This window comes from Gracilinanus agilis, chromosome 5 (genome assembly GCF_016433145.1).
Source record: "Gracilinanus agilis isolate LMUSP501 chromosome 5, AgileGrace, whole genome shotgun sequence".
Lineage (NCBI taxonomy): Eukaryota > Metazoa > Chordata > Mammalia > Didelphimorphia > Didelphidae > Gracilinanus > Gracilinanus agilis.
The window spans coordinates 166974591-166983832 of record NC_058134.1 but is presented as its reverse complement, the minus strand read 5'-3'; positions in this window follow the sequence as shown (position 1 = coordinate 166983832).

Below are 9242 nucleotides of genomic sequence, written 5' to 3'. Positions count from 1 at the left end.
AATCAAGCAGCCAATTTCTCCTGCACTCTAATTCCTTGCTTGTCCTGGTTAGGAAAAGAACATTTTTGTAAAATAGATAAAATTCCAAATTAGAAAATGAGTCGTAATTGTGAATAGGAATGATTTAAAGAAGATTACTAAGAAAAATACTTTGTAAAAAGTTACATTTCAAAATATAATGGAGAAAAGTAACATGCAAGGGAGGAGAGAAAAAATACATGAGTAATTAGGGCACTTATATGAGACAAACACCTGAATTATAAATTCATTGTGATGCACTGAAATCCTTTTTAATGGAAAGGGAACCAAAAGGGAAATAACTGACTATAGTCAGATTCTGCCAAGAAGATATTCAGAAATTGGAGAAATCAAAGATTTCATATACTTTATTACTCAGCTGTTATTTATCAAGTGATAATAAGTAAAGCAATGACAAATGGTTTTTGCAACTCTGGTTTTAATGAATGGAATATAGGAAAGTCCCAATCTACAGCATGAGAAACTTCCCTTTTTTATTTATTGTTGCAAGGATTTGTTAAGTGCAAATGGTTTTCTTACTCATTATATGCTGGTGCTGGAATGAGTTGATAAAAATTTAGGTGATATATAGTAGAATGAGTAGAATATATGAGACTGACAACTTTATTGAGTTTATTCAGTGAAAAATGGTTGAAATTACTAGGCAACATGATAACTGTCTATGTCATGTAAGAAGACTGATCAATCATTCCACATTTCTGATAAGTGGCTCAATTTAATGAAAAAAATTGCTCTAGGTTTTGAACTATTACTAAGCCTTGTTTGTTAGGAAAGGTGGGAAATGCTTGCCAGTTTGTGGCAGTGAATGGCAGAGATGAACTCTTCAGTTATTAGAAAAAGATTTAAAATATTAGCTTGACATGGAGAGAAATAACCTGAAGATAGAGAAGTTTTATGTAACACAAATTCTAATAGTCAAGAGTCAGAATGAATGATATAAATATCTATCTGTATCTATTTTCCTATATCTAGATCTATATATCAATAATTCCTGTCTCAGAGTATTATTTTAAGGCCAAAATATATCATATGGAAAAGTTTTATAAATTACCAAAAAAGTAAGTTGTATTATATTAATATATTAATAGAAGATATCCTTTCAGACTTTAGCAAGGCTGAAAGAAAATGGGGGCAAAAAGGAGGAGTAGGTAGAATGCAAAGTGGGGCTTCTGGACCACTTGACCATGAGGCTAGAAAAATGAGACTTTTTCTCTCAAAAAAAAAAAACATTATATGCCAGAAAAACAGATCAAGACCAGGTGAATACATAGAATAAGAAAGCAAGCATCCAAAGACAGATATTTTAAGCATTAACAGTAGATAATTCTAATCCTGGAAGCCTTTATTTGGTATAATTATTCCACAGGCATGCACAATCCAGCAAGGTATACAAATAGATCTATTTGCTTGTGCAACATATTCAGGGATTTCCTTAAAAGGGCATATATTTCTAGCAGCTAGCTAGCACACTGAATAAAGAGAATTAGAATGAGAATTAACATCTTAGTACAAGAAGTGTAAAGATTACCACAGCAAGAGATTCCTTGAAAATTAGAGTGGAAAACACAGACACACAAGAAAAAATATTAAAACTTTGATTTAAAATGAAAGAAAATTTAAAGTATTATTAAAAAGCAAAAGGAAAAAATATCAAAGGAAAAAGTAGTAATCATTAGTTTATCTGAAGTAAGCTTACTCCCTTCAGCAAAAAAAAAATTAAAAATGGCTGAATACAACATTTCTTGAAATCACTAAAAAATGTACCCATATAAGTTAGAACAAAAATAGGCATAAATAGGAAAACCTTGAAAAATTAGAGAACAAATCTTAAAAGAATTATAAGTGACTAACTATATTAATTTTCCAAATCACTAATAATAATACATTATAAAAGACTACTAATAAAAAGAAATGCACATCAAAACAATCCACATCCTGCAAGCTGGCAAAAATAATAAAAGATGGGTATAGAAAATATTGAAAGATTTGTTAAAAGAAAGTTACACTGTCACATTGTTAGTAGGGTTGTAAATTAGTACAATCAATTTGAATCAAATGAATGAAATATTCATACCCTTTGGCACTAAAATTTCAAAACTGAGTTTATCCTCCTATGCTTTCACTGATAAGAAGAAAATTCTTATATAAAGCAAAATATAGGAGCATTTTTACTCATAGCTTAGAATTGGGGGGGGGGGAAGGGGTGTCTGTTGAAAAATGGCTAAACAAAAATGAGGTACATGAAAAAATTTTTAAATACTGTTGTCAACCTAACAGACTGGCTAGCAGCAAAGGAAAGTGATAAATATTGGAGGGGATGTGGCAAAATAGGCACACTAATACACTGCTGGTAATTATGATTTCGTCCAACCATTCTAGAGGGCAATTTGGAACTAAGTCCAAAGGCTTTAAAAGAATGTTTGCCTTTTGACCTAGCTATAGCACTATTGTGTTTGTGCCCCTAAGAGAAAATGAGGGAAAAGACTTGTATAAAAATGTTCATAACCTCACTCTTTGTGGTGTCAAAAATTGGAAAATGAAGGAAATGTCCATCAATTGGGGAATGGCTGAATAAATTGTGTTATCTGATGATAATGGAATATTATTGTGCTGAAAGGAATAATGAACTGGAGGAATTTCATGTGTACTGGAACTACCTCTAGGAATTGATGCAGAGTGATAGGAGCAGAACCAGGAGGACATTGTAAACAGAGACTGATACACTATGGCACAATCAAATGGAATAGAATTTTCTACTAGCAGCAATGCAATGACCCATGACAATCCAGAGGAACTTATGAAAAAGAATGCTATCACGTCCAGAGAAAGAACTGTAGGAGTAGAAATGCAGAACAAAAACATATGATCAATCATGTATCTCGATATGGATATGATTAGGATTTTGATGTTAAAAGATCACTTTATTGCAAATATGAATAACATGGAAATAAGATATGAACAACGATACATGTATAGCCCAGTGGAATTGCTTGTCAGTTTTGGGAGTGGGGAGGAAAAAGTTGGGGGCAGGGGGTAGGGCGGATCATGAAGCATGCAACCATGGAAAAATGTTCTAAAGGAAAAAAAAGAAAAAAGAAAAATAATATGCTTTGATCTGCATTTTGACTCCAATCATTCTTTCTGTGGAGGTGGATAACATTCCTTGTCACAAGTTCTTTATATTTGTCCTTGATTCATTTTATTGCTGAGAATAGCTGAGTTTTCACAGTTGATCATTCTACAATATTGCTGTGTACAATGTTTTCCTGGTTCTGCTTATTTTTTTCTGCATTAGTTCATGTAAGTATATACAGCTTTTTCTGAAATCATTTCTTATAGAACAGTATTCCATCACTAGAATATGACACAATTCATTCAGTCATTTACCAATTGATGATCAACCACTCAATTTCCAATTCTTTACCACCATAAAAAGAGTTGCTATTAATATTTTTGGACAATTAGGTCTTATCCCTTTTTAATGATCTATTTAGTATACAGATCCAGTCATTATATTACTGGATCAAAGGATATGAACAGTTTTATAGCCCATTGGATATAGTTCCAAATTGCCCTCCATAATGGTTGAATGGGTTCACAACTCTGACAATGTGGAGATTAAAATTAATATACAAGAACTAAGTATTATATTTTATAATTTTTATTAATAATAAACTAACAAAAAAGGTAACTAAAAAAGTACTAACCCATCCTGCTTGCAAGAGCAAAAGAGGAAGAAGGTAGAATGGGAAGGATGAGAGGGACAAGGGATCAAAAGGCAGTAAGTAGATGGAGTGGAAGCCAGTAGCAGCTTCCTGCCTTTTGCATGGGCGGGAAGTCTAGGAGACTCAGAGAGAGGGAGGGTTTCCTACTTACCTGTAGGTTAGGTTCTGGGGTCCCTTCATAGGCCACCAAAATATGGATTTTAAAATTAATATCTTATATTCCAAGTATTATATTTTAAAAGCTTTATTAATAATAAACTAACATAAAATAATAGAATGAAAAGGTGCTAAACTAACTTCAACCACACTCGTTAAGAAGAGAGAAAAAAGGAGGAGCTACAGAATTTATAAAACGATAATGTGACCAAGCAAACATGGAGGAACAGGAGAGGTTAAAGGGAATTTTGGGAAATACTAAGGAACTTCTGGGGGATGAAGTCCAAAAGTTCAACCTCTCTATTTATACACCAACAATGCACTAGTATCCCAATTTTGTTATATCCCCTCCAATATTTATCCATTTCCTTTACTGTCATATTGGACAGTCTGATAGGTGTGAGGTGATACCTCAGAGCTGAAACATGTATTTTTCTCTGAAATTTTATTAAAACTGTTAGAATTAATTTTAATGAATTTTTTAATTCTACTTATAATTTTAAAACTATTAGATATTCTTCTTCATCTCTTTCTTCTTTTTCGACTTTCTTCCTCAATCTCCTTCTAATTCTCTTTTTTATCTCCTCTTTCTCCTCCTCCTTCCAAAGCAAAACAAAAATCAGACCCCTACTAAATTGATATACTAAATTATATGTAATGTGACTTTGATCAGGAATTATGAAAGTATTCTTAAAATTTTAATATTATATAATCTTATTTTATTTTTTCTTTCTAATTGGGTTTAAGTTCAGAATATTTTAATATTTAATTTGTTCCCATATCAAATCTAGTTCCCTTTAATGTCAAATACATTCCCTTTTAGGATGACAGAGAATGGATGCTTTTCACTTCACTCTAGAATTATTTTCAAATTCTCTGGATATCTTTTAGGACTGGTGCTTTTTCAATCTATGTACTGGAATTTCCACTGCAAAATGAGATGAAAGTATAGTTATTACATACCCATTTATATTCAGCAATATATGGTAATTCATTTTAATTTAGCAGTATTCTGTAAGTCAGAACAGAAGGTTCTATTTGAGAACAATTCCATCACAGTAACACTTAAGATGAAAAAGAACTGATCCTTATATATACTCTGTGATTAACTATAGTAGTTCCTAAACTAGTAGATACCATAAAAAAACCAAATGGACAAAGAACTCAAACATTCTAACTTTATTAAAAAGACTATGATAAAATCTGACAAATTTTGAGCAGCCAAAGGACATGTCATCAAGGAATACAGCCCAATATAAAGATAGTAGTTACTAATATGGACCCAGTTAATATTGTCCTTTCATAATCTATATTGTACAGTAATAGATTCTTCACTTTTCTCCTTTAAGCCTGTAATATTTTTCAACAATTGATTTTGTAGCCACAACCCATCTCTCTGGTAGTATATTTACAAGTCTATTAAAATTCGATGGGAAAAATATCTTAGATAACCTACTTTTGAAAAAGATACATGAGGCTCATTTTTTAGCTTGAATTCAGATCTCAATTGTATTGCAAATATTTTCCATCTTAGAGTGACATTTATTGAAAGGTCAAACAAAAATCTCAAATATCCCAATATAGAAAGAAGGCTGAATTCTTCAAATATCTCAGCCACTTTTACATGATGAATTACTGTTGGTTTCTGTTGATGTATAACTTCCTGAAGTCAAATATTAGGAACTAATAGTTCAAGAACATAGGGCTATTTCTTTAGGAGAAAAACTAAAAATCTGCTTTTAAGTTGATTCATCTACATAATATCTCATTACATTTAGTAACACTTTACCATCTACATATTACATATTCCAGAGTAATATACAACTAAAAGAGGCAACTAGGTTGTGCAGTGGATAGAGTGCTACACCTGACGTCAGAAAGACTCTACTTCTCAAGTTTAAATCCAGCCACAGACACTTAACTAGCTGTGTGATCTTGGATAAATCACTTAAAACTTTTTACTTGTCTCCTCATCTGTAAAATAAACTGGAGAAGGAAATGGCAAACCACTCCAGTACCTTTGCTGAGAAAACTGAAAATGGTATCAGTCAGACACTACTGAAACACTTGAATAACATAATGAAAAATAACAAAAATATACATAGTTCTGGGAAATAAGAATTCATGTGGCTTTTTAAAAAGCATGATAGAAAGAATGGCATAGTAGTTAGAGCACAGAACTGAGTCAGGAATAGCTCAGTTTAAATCACTCTTTGGATATGACCATGGGTAAGTCACTTAAACTGTCTGAGCCTCAGTTTCCTAATGTGTAAAATGAGGTGGCTAAACAAGGTGACTTCTAAGGTTCTTTCTAATTCTAAATCTATGATACCATATAGGAGATGACCTCCAGTCAGAAAGGTCTACTTTGAAGTCATATTTAATAAACCCTGGGTTTCCCTAGGTGAGTTATTTATCTTCTCAGTACCCCAAAGAACTCTTCTAAAGGCTTAAAGTCTGTGGTGACTTGAAATGGTAGCATGAGTCTCCTCATTGAGAGTTATCTATACCAATAAAAGCATTCCCCCTTCATCTGTATATGTGTGTGTGTGTAAATAAATATGTGTACATGCACATACCCATAAATGTTGGTAAATATACTCATATATATATACATATATATATGACTGTATCTAGTTATTCTTACTTTTTCCTAGAATAGCTTGAGATACATTTAAAATAATTTGATAAAAATCTGATTGAACCTTTTTCTAACTCTCAGAAATCAGCTCCTTTGATTTTCTAGAGGTGATTCTGCATGCATGCTCAAACAAACATGCAATAAACACCTTAAAAGAAAACCTTAAAAGGATTAAAAAACTTACAAGAAAAGAAATAATAAGAGTAATAAAATCTACGTATTTCAATAGTTGTTTAGGATAGGAAATCATGGATGTTTGAGTTAACATGAAGGCTAGAGATCATGAAATAAGATAATCAGAAACTCAGAGCTGCAACAGAGTTTAGAAGCACTCTAGTTCCTTATACTCTCTTTTTTTTAACACTGGAGGAAACTGTGTCCTCCAAAAGCTAACATGTCTTGTTCAAGGTTATCAAAAAGTGCATAGAAACATTAATCCAAGAATGTAGATCTTCTGAATCCTGGTTCGGTGATTAACAGATAGTACCATGCTGATTTTATTTCTACCTATTTTTGGAAATAATAAAAATAGACTTTCTCTGAAAAATTTGATGAGAAATAAGACTGTAAAAACTGTACCTTCTATGCTAAACTTTCCAAAAGGGAAGGAATGTTATAATCTGAAATGTCTCTTTATTGCCTATCATAAGGCTCAAAAGACAATAAATTTTTGTGTTTTTTTAAATGTTTACCTGAGAACTGAGAATTTATTTAAATGTTTACCTGAGAACTGTTTTCCCACAAGCTTGCTATTAGTAGCCATTTTATTTTTTGCTAGAATACAGAAAACTTCCTATATGACTTTTCTTCTTCAATGGAAAATTCTACAGGGGAATGTTTGGGGGAATATCTACCAAAATCCCCTAGAAATACTAGGAAATCCTAGTAGAGAAAACTGGAAGTAGAATAACTATTAGTGAGAGTAATAAATAGTTTCCATTATAATACTGTAGATAGACTAATATAAGACTAATAAATAGTCTTACCAAGTAGGACCTATATACATTTTATGGGATTTGGAATGAGATTCTTTGGAGGCTCTGCCTTCTTCAGCATTGTAAAGCTCTACTGATGCCAGTGACATTTGCATGGAATAAGAAAAAAAAAGTTCTCATTTCACATCATTATCAAACTTCTTGATCTTGAGGCAGTACTGGATATGCTTTTCTCAGAACTGAGATGATTCCGGGTTTCTGGTACCTTGAAATTTGCCCAATGTCAGAATAATAAAATTCTGTCAAAGGGTCAGACTTCAAGTTTTGTTATCAGGATACTATATGTTACTGTTTTGCATGGTATTCAGCTAATTTAATAGATGGTCACATGAGGCCTTGGCAAGCTAATTAATCTTAGGTCATTTAAGGTGAGTTAGCTCACTGTGAAATTAGTGTTCCTATGTAGGCCCAGAATAATGACAGATTCACAAAAATTCTGCTGAATTGGAGACATTTTAAATAGCCCTGTTGACATTTTTGCAAATTACTGCCAAGCACCATGTCTAGGGCAGCTACAAATGGCCAATGAAGGCTAACATATTCACTTCAGATGGCCAGCAGATATATGGAAGTAGAATGCATTTGTTGCTTGTGATAAGTCAGCAGTTGCAGTCAGAGTAGAGAAAAGGAATAGCTTTTATTACTGGATAATCCATTCATGTCCATCCAGTCCTATAGTGTAGCTATATCTGACCAAGAAGTCTATGGCATTGGCTTTGTTCAGAGTAGGAGTTAAATGATTGCTGTTGATACTACTACTAATGGACTAGAACTGTTCAAAAGATGATTTATCTGAGATTAAAAATAATCCAACTCTTGTTTTGGCATTTTTGTTTCTCCTAATGTTGCCTTCTTTAAATTTGAATTAAATTCTTTTCAATTCAAGGAGCTTTTATGAAACATTGACTATATATGTCAGGCACTGAGCTGTGTGCCAAAGATTTTAAAAAATGAAACAACCTCTGCTTTCAAGGAGCTATCTACATGTCAGTAATTCAAATGAGCAGGTATTGTAATAAGACAAGAAAAAAAAAAGAGTAGGGAGAGATTTAAAAAAAAACACTAAAGGAAGGGTAAGGTTTTGTTACAATATCACAGTATCACAGATTACAGCTTCACTGTAAATTCCTATTGTCTTATCCTAAATGGACCCTCACTTTAGCAAGGTTTATCTAGTTCCCAATTAACAAATAGCAGCTATTGCAAACCTTTTCTTTTCTCTTCAAACATCCTAAGTCAGTCTTTTGCTCACTCTTTCATCTGAAATGTCTCATTGGTTCGAAAATTGAGAGTAGCCATTAACTTTCCCTTCCCTTATTTCTTCATCTTATAATTTTTTCCACATAAAATCTTATTGACTACTGTACTCCAGTCTCTGATGATGGTGTTCTCCTTAATAAAGTTAATTTGTCTCTAAGTTATTGGTCCCATCCCCTCTCATCTTCTCCAGGTGATTACACCTGTAATAATTTTCCTTATTCCTCTAAACTTCAATCATTTTTTTATTTTTTGCATTCCTACTGTCTACAAACACACCCAAGTTTATATCATTATAAAATAAAAAGAACGAAAACTTTCAGTATATTTTTATCCATTTTCTGTCATCCTAGACTCCTCCTCCCCTTCTCAGCAAAATCCTCCTGCAAATATAAATCTGAAATTCGTGACTGAAGTTTATCTCTTATT